We start from the raw sequence: 19,114 nt of genomic DNA on the forward strand, positions 1-19,114 counted from the left end.
TGTTGGCGATGTAGTGGCGGTAATAGCCGACGACGAAACAGAAGACTATTACCTACTGAAGGTATGACTTGTATTTGATTAAAATAGTTACATTTAATTAGTTGACAACATAACGTGGTTGAGAGCAAATGTTTGTTAATTTGCAAATCTATACATAGTATAATTCAAATAATTGTGTTAATATTAGTATGGCATTATGTCTAAGTTATGCAATACAATACATATATTATTAAAATAATACACTACATGGCGGAATGAAATTGTTCTGTTTCAGTTTCTCTTTGCTGCGAATGAAATTCATGTAAAATATTAATTGATATACCAAATTATGATAATATACATATGATAATATATCATGATAATATATCCCTACTGTATCGTTTATCCAATTCATACACGTTACATCACAGGTCACCTAGGCAACCCACGTGCTAACCAGGGATACCGATGATCAGTGGGGAAATCGTTTCATGAAGGGCAGCTCGGTAGTACAGGGCTTGTACTTCAACAAGAACGGACAGACGTCTTCCCACATGTACACGCTTGTTAACAGGCTTAAAGCGATTGTTTATGCCGAGGCAGTTATATACATTGTAGGCCGGCCCGACGAAAAAGATATTCAACTTTCAGAGTGTGATCATTTGGACATAATCCAAACTGCTAGTAATCTTCAAGACATCTAAATGCATGAGACAAACAATGTGCAATAGTTTGTATTAAATTGTATATCTGTGTATGAACTTTTACGTAGAACACTGACATATGTAAGTATACATTCTTGTTTGTGTAATGTTATTTTCATGTAGAGGTTGAATAAACATTATACGTACACACATATCAAATATTTCTTAAAATATCGAACCAACATTATTTATGAAAACTGTAACCCAAACACCTTAAGTAATTCTTGTAACGTTAAAACGGTTAAAAATTACAATAACGTCGGTTACGCTAATGTACGCCAATATCGTACGCAACGTCTTACGTAAAAATTTGCTCTTTCCAGGACAAAAAAAAAATAAAATGTAAAAATGGTACCGTTGAATGCATTAAATTTCCGAAAATGAAGCTACTTCTGATATCGAAAGTATATGAACAAAATGTGTATATAGTTTTAAAGGTCATGAAATTGTATTCATTAAAGGGTCCACCTACACAAATTGTGACTGTATTAACATTATTTGTCCATGCATTTTGTACCATGCAATTAAACGAAATCTGGGCTCATGATTACGAACAGTGTCAAGTTCGAGTCTATGATAAGGAAATTACTTCTATAAGATTTTAACAAATCAACTAAATTCTTTTCGTTTTACAAAATTAAAAGTTAATAATTGTCAATGTCAATAACTTTATTAGTCTCTTTTATTGACTTATCAGCATTAAGGACTGTTTGAAAATACTCACAAAGAAACTATTTTCACATTTTGAGATTTAAAGCTGCACTCTCACAGATTGAACGTTTTGACAATTTTTTTATTGTTTGTCTTGGAACGAGCAAATTTTAGCGAAAATCCATGGAAACCAGTTATATAAGACTGCTGACAAAAAATTTAGATAGCAGATTTGTATATTTAAGTTTAAAAATTGATGTTTTTTATGCATATTTCTTAAACCGTTAGTAACGGTTTAAGCCATAAAACATTAATTTTCGAACGGAAATATGAAAAACAACCGTCTGATTTTTTGTCAGCAACCTTATATTATTGGTTTGAAGATGTTTACCCAAAAATGTCTTCTTTCCAAGACAAAAAAATAAAAAAGTTGTAAAAATGGTATATCTGTGAGAGTGCAGCGTTAACAAGGCAAATGTAATAAATAGAATGACATCTTGTCAAATGGTTACAAATATTTTAGCAACTTATATCATCAATATTCAACTTGAAAGAAATTTGCAATGAAATAAAGTTTTTTTCTTTTGGCCACTGGAGTCTGAACTCTGACATACAACTGTCTATAATCACGGCATAGACTTTCTTCAAAGGAGAAACGGTTTTGATAAAAAGGAATACGTTATTAAATTCGCCGCTGGTGAAGTAGCGAAAACACGTCATTTCCTACTGTTAAGACGAATGTAACACACTGTGTAACAATTATCACCACAATAACCCAAGAGTGAGCGATTTTAACCAATGTGCGAATCATTCAATTTACCTTTCAATTTAGAAATAATATATTATAGGTATTTTGCATTAGCGTATTATATACCTTGAGGGTAGTCCCATCAGTTAAGATTAAGTCAACCTATACAATTTATTCATTTACATTACACATGTTAAATACCAGCAGTTTTGGCATTTTACTTGGATAAAGCGGCAATGGAAGTAACCAGCTAAGTTGAATATTTACTAATTTACATTGTTCAAATACTGTAGTGTTTTTCTGTAAGCGTTTTACAGCGCTAGTGCAGCCCTTTTTAAGCCATGTGCTTATAAGTAAAAATAAGTTGTCAATTTCTAAAGCAAACATTTCACAAAGCGTTTGTTGGCTTTTGTGATTCAAAACCATAATATAGCACACGTATGCGAAGCATACACGAGATATTGGTGGACATTTCTTGTTAACTAAATTTTAATACGTTCTTTCGATGGTTATAACACAACCTTACCATGAGTTAAATTACCTCACTTTCATGTTAACTATTACGATGGTACAGTTGTCTAGATTTGGTAGCGCTTGTTCGGGTTTTCTTGTAAGTGGAATACCTCTATGCCCAACCTTGGTGGACACGCGCTCGACGCCTTTTAGAAATCTGAGCCGAATATTCTCCAGAACTCTATGTGCAGGTAGCGACAGGGACCTAGGTGGCTTAGAGAGACTTTCATGAGCGGGGCTGCCTCCGCAAGCGCTTATCAGATCTAGATCACTATGCTGTCGTGGTAGAGTATATAAAGATCACGCGAAAATCAGCTCATCCAACTTTGGTTAAGTGCAACATTAGTTGGTAACTGCATTTTCGAAGATAGCTATGCTATTATTATCGCATTTTAAGATTTTCGTTCTTGCATTTACTCAAATATAATGTCAATAAACAGAAGTTAAAACGATGACTCAGTTGTTCAAACTTTGGCTAATACTGCATTAGTTTCCAACTGTTTTTCGTCCCCCGCCTTGTCATTTTAAAAGCGTTTTCATTGACATCTCATTACAGCAAATGTCCACCAGAACTAATACTATCACCAAATGCAGGATCTGTGTGAGAATTTTGTTACAATACTTTATGGAAGCGGAAACATTTCTCAAGAACATACAATAGAAATAAACATCTGTACTGGAGACTAAACGTGTTACTGCTTGCTTGATTGTTTTTCCATAAAAGTTAAATGCGGTTTCGAACTTGCCCTCTACAACTTGAGCCATATTTTTTCACCATCGACTTGTGTGCAATGCAGGCCAAACCGGGAATCGAACCACGACTGTTGCACATGATACAATCACTTTTAACACTGATCAACCAAGGAAATACTGAATATTAAGTATTCATTAGCCTAAATATTTATGGTGTATGGATATTACTCGTGGTTTTGTATTCTTACCTTCCGGATGCCTATGTCCAGGTACGGAGATGATTGCGGCTAGGCGGTGATTTTCCATGACAGGGAAGCCGGGAATCGACTACTGTTAGGCAGACATAAATGACAACTTCACTTGAATTCACAGAGCGTTGATTTGTATAGGGTAAGTGTTTTGAACCCTTAAAGATGCACTCTTACTCCCAAATAAGATTTAACACAATTAATACAATTGTTTTAATTAACCAAAATGGATGAATAAATGTCGAAAATAATGGTTCTTATGAAGAAAACCGAGTTTAATTTGAAAGAAAGGCACAGAAAACACGGTATTTCTACCTAATGACACAATAGTAGATCACAGTTAATCTTTAAGCAATCACCAATCATTTAATATTCTTGCGTTTTCAGCTATCAAATACACGGTAATAATCTTGTAATCAGTAGTTAATATTTTTCATGAATGTATTAATTAGTAAGTAATTAAAGATTTATCAGTCACAATGGATGCTTGTTATACATGTGTATGTATTGATTTTGAATAAGAGTGTCACTTTAATAGTTTACGGTTAAAATTCAATGTTTACGGATATTTGATAAGAATCTGCAGAGAAATAAAATGGCTGTCATGTCTGGGTTTATCTTAAAGCGCAGTTGAAGTGTTCTTGGTTAGCTTCTGTGATCGATCGGCCATTGTTCATCGGTTTAAGGCTCTCGTGAACATTTTGTCGCCTTATTCCATATAACCTTATTTCCATGTCACCTTATTTCCATGTTACCTAATTCCCATGTAAGCTTATTTCCATGTTACCTAATTCCCATGTAACCTTATTTCCACCTAACCTCATTTTCATGTAACCTTAGATCCATGGAACCTTATTTCCATGTTACATCATTTCCAGCTGACCTTAGTGCCATGTATCCTTATTTCCTTGTTACCTCATTTCCATGTAACCTTAATTCCATGTAACCTTAGTTCCATATAACCTTATTTCCATGGAACTTTAGTTCCATGAGACCTTAGTTCCATGGAACCTTATTTCCATGTTACCACATTTGTATGCTACCTTATTACCATGTTACCATATGTCCATGTCTTTTTTCACGTTTCTGCGAAAATCGTGTTAAAAGTATAGATTGTTTCATTGTTCAACAATGGTGCTTTGAAATTACAAATAAAACCATTTATAAACCTACCAAACATAATAATTGTGTCTTTGCAAATATCTCATTAAGATAAAATCATTAAAGATGTATCATTGGACTTACTTGGTTATGCAAGTAAGTCGATTTTTAGCTCGACTTTTCGAAGAATAAGGATGCTTTACTACTCGCCCCAGCGTTGGCGTCGGCGTTGGCGTCCGATTAAGTTTTAGGACACGTTTTTTACTAATTATTCCCAAACCCTTCAATCAATTCACCTAATACGTCACACAATTGTTCAAGGCCATCACACAATGAGGTTACATAACTCCATGTTATCATTTCTACAAATTATGGCCCCTGATTGACTTAGGAACTTGGGTTAAAGATTAAGGGCAGGTTAAAGTTTTAGGGAAAGTTGGTATTTTAATTAATAACATCTATTCCCTTCATTTAATCAACGTTATACTTCGCACAATTATTGAAAACCATCTTGCAATAAGGTCCATTTAAACCATAAATACAAATAATGGCCCTTGTTTTCTTTTCTTTTTATTTATTTTGACAGGCACATTTCATTTTTAACCAGGTTTTCACAAAGGGTAAACAAGATAATTATATAAATGACGTGCAATATTGTTCGGGCGGGCCAATGGGAGGGATACATCAAACTACCCTATGTTATTAAATAATTTAAGCTAGGTTAGACATATAAAGATCAGACTTTGTATATAGGAAGAGTGAATAGGGACCTTTCATGGGATTGCTTTTAGGGCCCCTAGAATCAAGGTCAAGGTCAAAGATACTATTAATAGAAAAAGGTTGGTATTGAATTATTTTAGTCAGGGTCGACATATTGCAACAAAATTTGGTATATATGACGATTTAAGAGATATCATTCATGGAATTGTGTTTTGGGCTCCGAAAGTCATGGTCAAGGTCAATGTCACTGATTCTAAAAATAGAAAAATGGTTAGAACTGATTAACGTAAGTAAGGGTTAACATAGTGTGACCAAACTTGGTATATAGGAAAAGTTGATATAGACCTTTGATTGGATTGCATTTTGGGCCCTTGGGTCAATGTCACTGTTACTAAAACATCATAGAAAATCTGGTTTTGTCACAGCGCGGCAATTCTTATTTACTGTTTAATTTGAACTTTTTTTATTGCTTTGGCAGGCACATATGACCTCATTAATGTATTTATTTCTATGACAAAGGTGCGTAGTCGAGCGCGCTGTCCTACGACAGCTCTTGTTACATTATGACACTCTACTAATGCTATATAAAACTTATTTAGAATGGGTGCGATTCAATATTAAGTCATTCCGATTTAGAGTTTTTCACTGGTTTATTTATTAAGAAATTATTATGTTCAACACTTTATTTTTTTTTCTTTCTTTATTTCGCGAATCTTATTAAACACGTTCAATTTTGGTGGGCATTTTTAAGTTGAAATGTAGGTCACACGTGACAACAGTAACATTTTATCGAGCCCTATAGGGACCCAGTAAATCTTCTAATACCTAATACCAATGATGCTGCAAGTTCTAAAAACTAACAATCAGACAAAGACTGTTAAAGTTATCAAAGCCATGTTTCATAATTGTTACCGTCTCCTGAATAAATAACAGGGTTCGATATCCTAATGCTGAACAACTTTTGTTTACAATCCAGATGATACAAGTGGTGGTTAAATCATGTTACTCTATGATATATAGGTCAAGGTTGACTATGGGTCATGTCTGGGCAAACCAATGAAGGTAATGAGGTCAAAAGTTCAATAACCCGCAGTAACACAATCAATGCTATATGTTAGACCCAGTAAATATTCAAATATCCGAACTATTTGTAAACTATATTTAGGCCACTTTTCGGGGAATGAATGTATTATGATTCTTAAAGTCGTTGAATCTTGAAACTTAAAGTCCTAGCACGACATTGTAGACAATAAAATATTCCGGGACGGCAGTGAAAAATGGTGTTTTTTTATCTTATCAGTAGTAAAACCCTTATACTCATTATTTCATTAGTCAAGATGTACAATTCTCTCTTGAAAATGGTATATGGCCTCTGATCAATTGAAAGAACAAGAAAGGAACGATATGATTTTTTTTTGATTTTTTTTTTTGGGGGGGGGGGGCGTCGTACATGAAGCGGGCATTTAAGAACTTAAAAAATATGATTTTGATGGAAAAAATCTTAGAAATTGTGTGTATATTCGAAAAAAATACATTTAACAGTATTAAGCATTTAATTGTATAAAGGCAGAAGGGTTTTTGTGCTGGTCACCATGAGGGCAGAAGGGTGCGACCAAAAGAGGACAGGGTGCAGCACCATTCCGAAACTCTTAAACTAATAACTGAACTACAATATTGCAAATGTAATATAAATTATCTTCATTTCTTTTATATTATTCGAATTGTTTTCAAATAATGATAAATGAACTGCCATCAACCCAAACTATTGAATCTATTTTAGGTGATGTTGTGTTGGGATCCATCAACAACCGCGACTCTCGACCGGACGTTGCGTGCAATTTTCCAAGAGAATCCAAAACACCAGTCCGGACCGTAGGCGTTGTAAATCATCAGAATACACGGTGGAAAAACCGGACGTTGCGTGTTGTGATCCAGCAGAACCCGTGACATCAGAACGGAAGTTGCGCATAATGATCCAGCGCACCCAGCCTTGTATTAACCAAGTGAGTTAATGGCATACACGTTATCCTACCAGACCCGATATTGTGCATTGTAGGACCTTATTATTCCCAAATCATATTCTTCACAGGTCTGGGAAAAATAGGATCCTATTCTTCACAGTTTTAAACTGTGACATATTTGATTGACCAAAATGGTGGTAAGCAAGAGAATCATATTCTTCACAGATTTTGTCGATGAAATTGATGTTTTGATATTTGAAATGTAATAATAAAAAGAAAAATAAAATAATAAAAATAAAATAATAATAATGATAGCATGATAAACGTAAGAAGAAGAAGAAGAAGAAGAAGAAGAAGAAGAAGAAGAAGAAGAAGAAGAAGAATAAGAAGAAGAAGAAGAAGAAGAAAAAGAGGAAGAAGTGAAAGAGGAAGAAGTGAAAGAAGAAGAAGTGAAAGAAGAAGAAATGAAAGAAGAAGAAGAAGAAGAAGAAAAAGAATGAAGAAGAAGGAGAAGAAGAAGAAGAATGAAGAAGGAGGAGAAGAAGAAGAAGAAGAAGAAGAATGAAGAAGAAGAAGAAGAAGAAGAAGAAGAAGAAGAAGAAGAAGAAGAAGAAGAAGAAGAAGAAGAAGAAGAAGAAGAAGAACAACAACAACAACAACAACAACAACAACAACAACAACAACAACAACAACAACAACACATATTCTTAAAACTACCCCTTATACAAAAACAATAAAACATATTCTTACAACAACAATAACAACAACACCACCACCAATTCTTAAAATTTTCTCTATATTTATCTTGGTCAGATTGTGTCCCTGAGGGTGAATTGTTTCACTAAATGCTCGACCATATCAGGCAAGCTCGGAACAGAACTATCTTTAAACCAAAGCTCTCTAGCACTGCGGTATTCACTGCTAGTCCAAAATTTAGCCGTTGAAAGCGTTGAAAATACTTTTTCCAGTACATCTGTCTTTGCCAACACAACTCACGTCAACAAACACAATGCCATCTACCTTTACTAGGCATATACCAAATAATACGGTGCCAACCAGAACCAATAATATTCCTACTTATACCACGAATACCCGTACAGCAACAACATAAAAAACAACAACAAAAACAACAACTACCTTTACAACAACCGCCACTGCGCCTACAACTGCAGCCAACTAACAGCAACAACAACAACAACAACAACAGAAACGACAGCAACATAATCAACGATTCCTGATGACTAGAATATATACGCATACATGTTTATCAACAAAATATGTCTGCAATACTGGAAAAAGCAGTCTGTGACAAATGTGACTGAAGAATGTGATTTTATGGTACATAAAAAACAGGCTTCGATCACAAATTTCCCAAGAGCTGTGAGGTATATGTTCGAAATGTGTGACAAATGAGATCTTATTTTTCCCAGCTGTGAAGAATAGGATCCAATTTTTCCCAGGTGGGAAGAATATGATCTGGGAAAAATAAAGTCTTACAGTGCACAGTTATCAAGCAGAGACCACGTGATAAGACTGGCATTAAGCAGAGAAACTGACCGTGATACCAGACCCCAAGCTTCGTATAATTACATCGCATATCCGGACCAGAAGCTCCGGTCAGATGCAGCCCCATCCGTGATACCACACCGGAAGTTCCGTACAGGGATTAAACAGAACCATGATATCAGAGCGGATGCCCAGGAGTGAGTTGCAGCTTCACCTTTATGAACAAACCGGAAGTTCCATATAGGGAGAAAGAAGACGACCCGTTTAATGAACAGAAGTACAGCAATATTTTATGTATTATGTTTGTGATTATCACTTCATGGTTTGTTTATATGTAGTATTCGACATTCACAATAGCATGTGTATATTTGCGCCAGATTCACCGTTTAACATTGCTACCATATTTGATTGTCGTAGGCGTAGCCTGATCTTTGCAGACACAAGCGGGACATATTGTCAGGCGTCGTCTGCGAACTCGCTTATCCGATCTTTTAAAAAAGATAATGTAATGGAACGTTACACTAAGCACTAAAGCAAGTTTAATCTTATCCTACATAAATGTTCAATATTTTTCTTATAATACGCAAAATCGCATTATTAACGTAATAATTTCACATTACTTAACAACAGTGAAAGAGATTGGCATACTTTCTATACAAATATTGATTACGTTTGATCATTTTGCTAATAATGACAATCTGCCTTCAAACTTTGCCAGCAGTCCATATATTGCATTTAACATGAATTATTTCGAAAAATGGAGTGAATAATTAGTTTATTTTAAGTAATATTCATTACAAAACCTCAGAGATTTTTGCCTTTAAAATAAGAATGGACCTTAATATTTTTGTCTCTCCTTCATTCTCGCACACTGGTCAATGTTACTTATATTGAAACTCTAGATCATTGCATACGGGCAATATGCATAGGCCAATTATTCTTCGAAACTATTTATTTCATTTAACGATAAATGCATTACATATGGGGATCATTGATGTGTAAGGCAATGCAAAATAAAACCATATGGAAATTGAATAAGGTGTGCTAAACAAAAATGGCAGGTATGAACTCTTGGATATCTTATAGTCTGACTTTTTAATTTTGGTTTTAAGAAATATACTTTGGTTGTTTTTTGTGAATGACGGATATACGTACTTCTAAAGATATGCAATGACGTACATGTTTCGGTTTCCTACCATCATGTCTACAGGATTAAGATAAACTTGTATACAGTTAACTTCCTTGCATCGTCTTATTTAAGGTCATACCAAACACGTGATGTTCAGCGTCATCCCCACTTGGGAATGTTAGAGGTTAGAAAAGTGGAAAGACTGGCTCCAGGAAAGAGGAGTTTACTGGGAAGTATTTTGGCAAGTGTTTACTGGGAAGCGTTTTTATTTGGTTGTGTTTACTGGGAAATGTTTACTATGAAATGTTTATTGGAAAAGAAACGTCCTTGTCAGTTATAGACCTACAAATGTATATGATTTCATTGTAAGTTCAGTTACACGCGTGTTGCCTTACAATTGAGTTTCAAGTGCCGGGTGGGTAGGTTTTTTAACTGACTTTTTACATTGGAACTTGCAGCTTTAAGCGAAATCAAATTGGTATGACCTTATGATTTGGAAGATTAACCTTAACAATATAAGATAGCATGTCTATATAAAAGGTTAAACAACTTCTTTTGCAAGTAAACGTGATTATAACAAGAATAATTGCGCACAATAGCGATTCGATTTTACATATTCGAACGCATTCCTCACACGTGTAGTATGTGTTGTGACATATTCCAACCCCCTTTTTTCACCACCTCTTAGTTCCAATGGAATTTTCACATTTCGTTTAACTCTCGTTTATTAACCCGAGCTACCAGCCGCCGTATTTTTGCGTGTACATCAGTTCGCAAGTGTATCCAAAATAAGAAGCTAACCCTCGCTAGTATAGAGACATTTGGCGCTCAATAATAAAGAAGAGTTAGCACTCATTTTTGGTGTTCTAAACTTTTAGGTCTACCGACTTAACTGTACAGAAGACAAAACAGTACTCTAACTTATTATGCAGTGGTTTTGGGATAGGTAAGCGATTTATACATTCAAGATTCAGATGATTTAGCACTCATTCAAATTACATATTTTGTCAATCTTTACTCATTTCTTGTTTTAGTTTTTGTTTCAGAGCTTATAAGATAGTGTATTTTCTCAAATAGTACAAATAATGCCCTAAATCCATTAAATCCGCCCACCTATAGTCAAACCATTTATATGGATGTATTATACGTACAGATCAAATAAGACTTGACTTGTCAAATATTCATGGTTGAGCTTATCAATTATGAGCGCACATATTTATTATGGGATCACTTATTGATTATTTATTCACGTATAATTATTTCAGGCAATTATAGATGAAACCATATAAAATTTAGGAAAATCCATATTTTAAAAAAAAATTACGTGGAAACCATTGGAAACGAGCCTTACTATCAGGAATAAACAGCGCTGTTAAAATGCAGTTTTCGGTGCCGAAGGAACTCGCTATCTGGTCGAATGTATAACTAATTATTTAAGTTATTTCTTGAGATGTAATTAAGGTTGTATTTCTTTATACGGAACTCTCTGTTTTCGACTAATGCAATAGCATAAACGTTATGATGTTTAATATTTCACATATTAATTAATTAATAACATATCAATAAATTTTACAAGGAAATGACTTTTTCAATGTCAAAGACCTTAACATATTGGATTTAAAAACCCCCCATATGTTTCTGTACATAACAAGGAACTAGAAACTAGATCACGCGAGCAATCTTTCTCATTACGTTTTCTGCCTGATTAACAACGCATTCCGCCTGCTTCATTATAGTCAATAAATTCAATGTCAACACTCCCATAATTATACTTACTGATTGTAATAAAAAGTGTTTTCTGATGGCATTAATCCGGAATCTTCTGGTTGCTAGTCTTATAATTTTGCAATATGTCAAAACAACCTTCTAATGAACCCCGGTTTCAATTTGAAGACATATTAAACCTAAAATAAAAGCTTTTTTATGTAAAAACTAATGGGTTGTCTTGGATGCTGATCACCACTTTCTTCTTAACAAGGGATGATCAACAATTAAAGTGTAACTATTTTTTTTATAAAACGCCCTTGTTTTGTACATGACGTACTGAAATCTTATAAAAAATACATTACCTTTCCATAGATAACAAACAACCCTAAGGCTAAGTTCATTCATACAAAAGACGCCTGCAGACGTACAAAGTAATTAATACTAATACAAAAGCCGCCTGCAAACATATAACGTAATTAATACTAATACAGCAGTCGGAAATATAGGGACAAACCCAGTTGCCCGAAGTTTAACGAAGTTGCTGTTTAAAGGCGAAACACACACCAAACAAACAACACAAAACGCCACAAGACAACAACCCTTACACAACTAGCAAAATATCGCCATTGGTAAATGTTGGGAGCTGTCGTGACACATATCCTAGACAGTGAACACTATATATCATAACATGTGCCACATATCCTAGACTGTGAACACTATATATCATAACATGTGGGCACATATCCTAGACTGTGAACACTATATATCATAACATGTGCCATATATCCTAGACAGTGAACACTATATATCATAACATGTGGGCACATATCCTAGACTGTGAACACTATATATCATAACATGTGGGCACATATCCTAGACTGTGAACACTATATATCATAACATGTGCCACATATCTTAGACCGTGAACACTATATATCATAGCATTAGCGCACATATCCTAGACCGTGAACACTATATATCATAGCATGTGCGCACATATCGTTGACCGTGAACACTATATATCATAGCATGTGGGCACATATCCTAGACCGTGAACACTATGTATCATAACATGTTGGCACATATCCTAGACCGTGAACACTATCTATCATAGCATGTGGGCACACATCCTAGACCGTGAACACTATCTATCATAGCATGTGGGCACATATCCTAGACTGTGAACACTATATATCATAACATGTGGGCACATATCCTAGACTGTGAACACTATATATCATAACATGTGGACACATATCCTAGACCGTGAACACTATCTATCATAGCATGTGGGCACATATCCTAGACCGTGAACACTATCTATCATAGCATGTGGGCACATATCCTAGACTGTGAACACTATATATCATAACATGTGGGCACATATCCTAGACTGTGAACACTATATATCATAACATGTGGGCACATATCCTAGACTGTGAACACTATATATCATAACATGTGCCACATATCTTAGACCGTGAACACTATATATCATAGCATTAGCGCACATATCCTAGACCGTGAACACTATATATCATAGCATGTGCGCACATATCGTTGACCGTGAACACTATATATCATAGCATGTGGGCACATATCCTAGACCGTGAACACTATGTATCATAACATGTTGGCACACATCCTAGACCGTGAACACTATCTATCATAGCATGTGGGCACATATCCTAGACCGTGAACACTATGTATCATAACATGTTGGCACACATCCTAGACCGTGAACACTATGTATCATAACATGTGGGCACATATCCTAGACCGTGAACACTATCTATCATAGCATGTGGGCACATATCCTAGACCGTGAACACTATCTATCATAGCATGTGGGCACATATCCTAGACTGTGAACACTATATATCATAACATGTGGGCACATATCCTAGACTGTGAACACTATATATCATAACATGTGGGCACATATCCTAGACTGTGAACACTATATATCATAACATGTGCCACATATCTTAGACCGTGAACACTATATATCATAGCATTAGCGCACATATCCTAGACCGTGAACACTATATATCATAGCATGTGCGCACATATCGTTGACCGTGAACACTATATATCATAGCATGTGGGCACATATCCTAGACCGTGAACACTATGTATCATAACATGTGGGCACACATCCTAGACCGTGAACACTATCTATCATAGCATGTGGGCACATATCCTAGACTGTGAACACTATCTATCATAGCATGTGGGCACATATCCTAGACTGTGAACACTATATATCATAACATGTGGGCACATATCCTAGACCGTGAACACTATGTATCATAACATCATAACATGTGGGCACACATCCTAGACCGTGAACACTATCTATCATAGCATGTGGGCACATATCCTAGACCGTGAACACTATCTATCATAGCATGTGGGCACATATCCTAGACCGTGAACACTATCTATCATAGCATGTGGGCACATATCCTAGACTGTGAACACTATGAATCATAACATGTGGGCACATATCCTAGACCGTGAACACAATGTATCATAACATGTGGGCACACATCCTAGACCGTGAACACTATCTATCATAGCATGTGGGCACATATCCTAGACCGTGAACACTATCTATCATAGCATGTGGGCACATATCCTAGACCGTGAACACTATCTATCATAGCATGTGGGCACATATCCTAGACCGTGAACACTATCTATCATAGCATGTGGGCACATATCCTAGACCGTGAACACTATGTATCATAACATCATAGCATGTGGGCACATATCCTAGACCGTGAACACTATCTATCATAGCATGTGGGCACATATCCTAGACCGTGAACACTATCTATCATAGCATGTGGGCACATATCCTAGACCGTGAACACTATCTATCATAGCATGTGGGCACATATCCTAGACCGTGAACACTATCTATCATAGCATGTGGGCACATATCCTAGACCGTGAACACAATGTATCATAACATCATAGCATGTGGGCACATATCCTAGACCGTGAACACTATCTATCATAGCATGTGGGCACATATCCTAGACTGTGAACACTATGTATCATAACAGGTGGGCACATATCCTAGACCGTGAACACTATGTATCATAACAGGTGGGCACATATCCTAGACCGTGAACACAATGTATCATAACAGGTGGGCACATATCCTAGACCGTGAACACTATGTATCATAACAGGTGGGCACATATCCTAGACCGTGAACACAATGTATCATAACAGGTGGGCACATATCCTAGACTGTGAACACTATGTATCATAACATGTTGGCACACATCCTAGACCGTGAACACAATGTATCATAACAGGTGGGCACATATCCTAGACCGTGAACACAATGTATCATAACAGGTGGGCACATATCCTAGACCGTGAACACAATGTATCATAGCAGGTGGGCACATATCCTAGACCGTGAACACTATCTATCATAGCATGTGGGCACATATCCTAGACCGTGAACACTATGTATCATAACATGTGGGCACATATCCTAGACCGTGAACACTATGTATCATAACATGTGGGCACATATCCTAGACCGTGAACACAATGTATCATAACAGGTGGGCACATATCCTAGACCGTGAACACTATCTATCATAGCATGTGGGCACATATCCTAGACCGTGAACACTATCTATCATAACATGTGGGCACATATCCTAGACTGTGAACACTATATATCATAACAGGTGGGCACATATCCTAGACCGTGAACACTATGTATCATAACAGGTGGGCACATATCCTAGACCGTGAACACTATCTATCATAGCATGTGGGCACATATCCTAGACCGTGAACACTATGTATCATAACATGTGGGCACATATCCTAGACCGTGAACACTATGTATCATAACATGTGGGCACACATCCTAGACCGTGAACACTATCTATCATAGCATGTGGGCACATATCCTAGACTGTGAACACTATATATCATAACATCATAACATGTGGGCACACATCCTAGACCGTGAACACTATCTATCATAACATGTGGGCACATATCCTAGACCGTGAACACTATGTATCATAACATCATAACATGTGGGCACACATCCTAGACCGTGAACACTATCTATCATAGCATGTGGGCACATATCCTAGACCGTGAACACTATCTATCATAGCATGTGGGCACATATCCTAGACCGTGAACACTATCTATCATAGCATGTGGGCACATATCCTAGACTGTGAACACTATCTATCATAGCATGTGGGCACATATCCTAGACCGTGAACACTATCTATCATAGCATGTGGGCACATATCCTAGACTGTGAACACTATCTATCATAGCATGTGGGCACATATCCTAGACTGTGAACACTATATATCATAACATGTGGGCACATATCCTAGACTGTGAACACTATATATCATAGCATGTGGGCACATATCCTAGACCGTGAACACTATGTATCATAACATCATAACATGTGGGCACACATCCTAGACCGTGAACACTATCTATCATAGCATGTGGGCACATATCCTAGACCGTGAACACTATCTATCATAGCATGTGGGCACATATCCTAGACCGTGAACACTATCTATCATAGCATGTGGGCACATATCCTAGACCGTGAACACTATCTATCATAGCATGTGGGCACATATCCTAGACTGTGAACACTATGTATCATAACATGTGGGCACATATCCTAGACCGTGAACACAATGTATCATAACATGTGGGCACACATCCTAGACCGTGAACACTATCTATCATAGCATGTGGGCACATATCCTAGACCGTGAACACTATCTATCATAGCATGTGGGCACATATCCTAGATAGTGAACGCTATGTATAATTTATATATTAAGGCTACGTAGACTGTATTCACTCCTTGCTTAATATACCTGAACATTTCAAGAGATAACTACATAACGTATGGGCACATATCTGTATTTGCCTTGATAGAGAGCTTGAATCGCTATCGCAAGAACCGTACAATTATTTTCTTGAAATCGGACTGACTCTGTTGTATTTAAATAGAAAAAAATATGTACGAGTATGTATAAAACACACATGATTCAGTTACGATGAAGTTGAGAAATAGTGTTTAAATATTTAATCGCCTTACATTTTTTGGGGGAAATGGTTGAATTACAATCAATTATAATTATTACTAAAACTTTGAAAGCGATTAAACTTAAATGTCCAGTTCGCTGTATTAAATATATAGCATTGATGTTCTGTATTTGCTTAACCCGCTGATATCTCGCATGGAACATCCCTCGACAATTAGGCGAGTTTCTATGCGCTTCTTTCTTCTACTGTTTCCTGTTTTTGTCTTACCGCATGACAGTCAATATCAAAGTGAGAACATATAATCTGGGGCCCGTTTTACTCAGGGATTTTAGACGTAACTTTAAACTATTATAATTTGTTGGAACGTCACATTTTGCACATGTTAACTGATTTTGTTTTAACTCGCATGATTTTTATTTAAGACTTAAAGTAGCAATAACAACGTAAAAAATAAATTTCATGCGGTATAGTAAAGTGATATATCGTTTTAAAGATTACGTCGTTACAAACTCAAATATGCACATTTTTTTAAAATCTATCATTTTTTGCCAGAATTATGGCCCTTTTAATTTTCATTTTTATCAATTTTTCTGCCAAAATAGGTCCAATTCAAAACTTCGGAATTTTAATGAAATAAATAATGTAAAACAACACATTTTGTTTATTTTCTATAAATTCAATACACATTCCTAACTATCAGAGCTTAAACAATGTTTTAAGCAAATTATTTCACGTTAAAAAAATGATGAAAAATACGTCTATTTTTTTGAAATTTAAAAAATGCCGTATATTTTGAAGAATGGGCTAGCAATAAGGTAAAAGTCAAAGAACATTTACATTTTTCCATTCACTGCTTGACTCTTGCATTTTTACAATTAATAGTATTATAAAAAAGGAAGATTAAAGGCAAACAAAAAATTAGTTGCCATGGTAACCATTCAATAAAAATACAAAAAAATGCTTAGAAACATCGCTTTTTGTTTTAAAGGAGAATTATGTATATCTTGCATTGATTTGCCTGACAATTGTAAAAAAGATGAACTTAAACCCATCTAGCAATTATGAATATTTTAATATAAGTATAAAAGATTGTCAGCAATTTTCAAGGTTAAATTATAAATATAATTGTATACAAAGCATGACCTAATGAATAAAATATAACAGAAATATTTCATTGACTAAAGCCGTCATGCTAAAAAGTATCACATTGAAAAATGAAAATACTAAGGGTTTTAGACATTAACAGTTTCCTAAGAAAAATCTAGTTACCATGGCAACTGTTCAAAGTGACACATTTATTCAATATCAATGCATACACATGTATAACAAACATATACTTTGACTGTTAACCCTTTAACTACTTACTTGATAATTCATTTATGGAAAATATTTAGTACTGATAACAAAATTGTAACTGAGTGTGTATTTAATAGCTGAAAACTCAAAAATATTAAATGATTGGTGAATGCTTAAAGATTTACTGTGATCTACTAGGATCTCAAATGGTAGAAATACTGTGTTTTATTCACATTTTCTTCAAGTTAAAATAGGTATCCTTCATTAGAACCATTGTTTTCTACATTTATTCATCGGTTTTGGAATAATTTAACAATAGTATTAATTGTGGTAAATCCTATGTGGGAGTAAGAGGGCACGTGCCCTCGGGTCGGATTTTTCTATCCGTACCGGAAACACATGATAGATACTTATAGTCTTTTAAATACCAGATTGATATATAATCAAGGATTGATGTACACATTTTTGGAGAATTCCACACCTAACTGTAATGCACCAGTCAATTGTAACCAGCCCCCCCCCCCCCCCCGGTCCGGGGAATAGCGGGGACTTTGACTTTCGGTCCAGTCAACCTCGAGTAAAATCCCCGCCTTGCGGGGACGAACTGATGGTAAAATCCCCGCCAAATGCCCGCGCACCACAGGGACCCTCGGTAAGGCCCATTCCCCGCTATATTTTGCGCGAAGACAAAACCCTCGCATACACCCGGCACTGCGGGGCCACCTGAAGGGTAAAAAACACGGCCCATTTCCCCAGCTATCCCCGGTATACCCCCGGACCTGGGGGGCCGTGGTTACAATTGACTGGTGCATAAATGACGCCCCTCCTTACGTCAAATCCTTGGTCCGCCCATGTACATGGATTATTTGTGTAAATTAAAACTGAAAAAGTGAACGATATACAGTCAATATAGAGAACTCGTTCTGTATAGACAGATTTATAGCCGATGAAATATTGACTGTCAACGAAAAACATGAAACTGGAGGTTTATATCCATTTCCGCCAGCTGAATAATTTAAAAAAAAGATCATAAAAGTATAAAGATTTAGTATTCACCCATGTTACCAATATACTTTACTTTC

The sequence above is a fragment of the Mya arenaria genome, chromosome 6 (genome assembly GCF_026914265.1).
Source record: "Mya arenaria isolate MELC-2E11 chromosome 6, ASM2691426v1".
In the NCBI taxonomy this organism is placed as follows: domain Eukaryota; kingdom Metazoa; phylum Mollusca; class Bivalvia; order Myida; family Myidae; genus Mya; species Mya arenaria.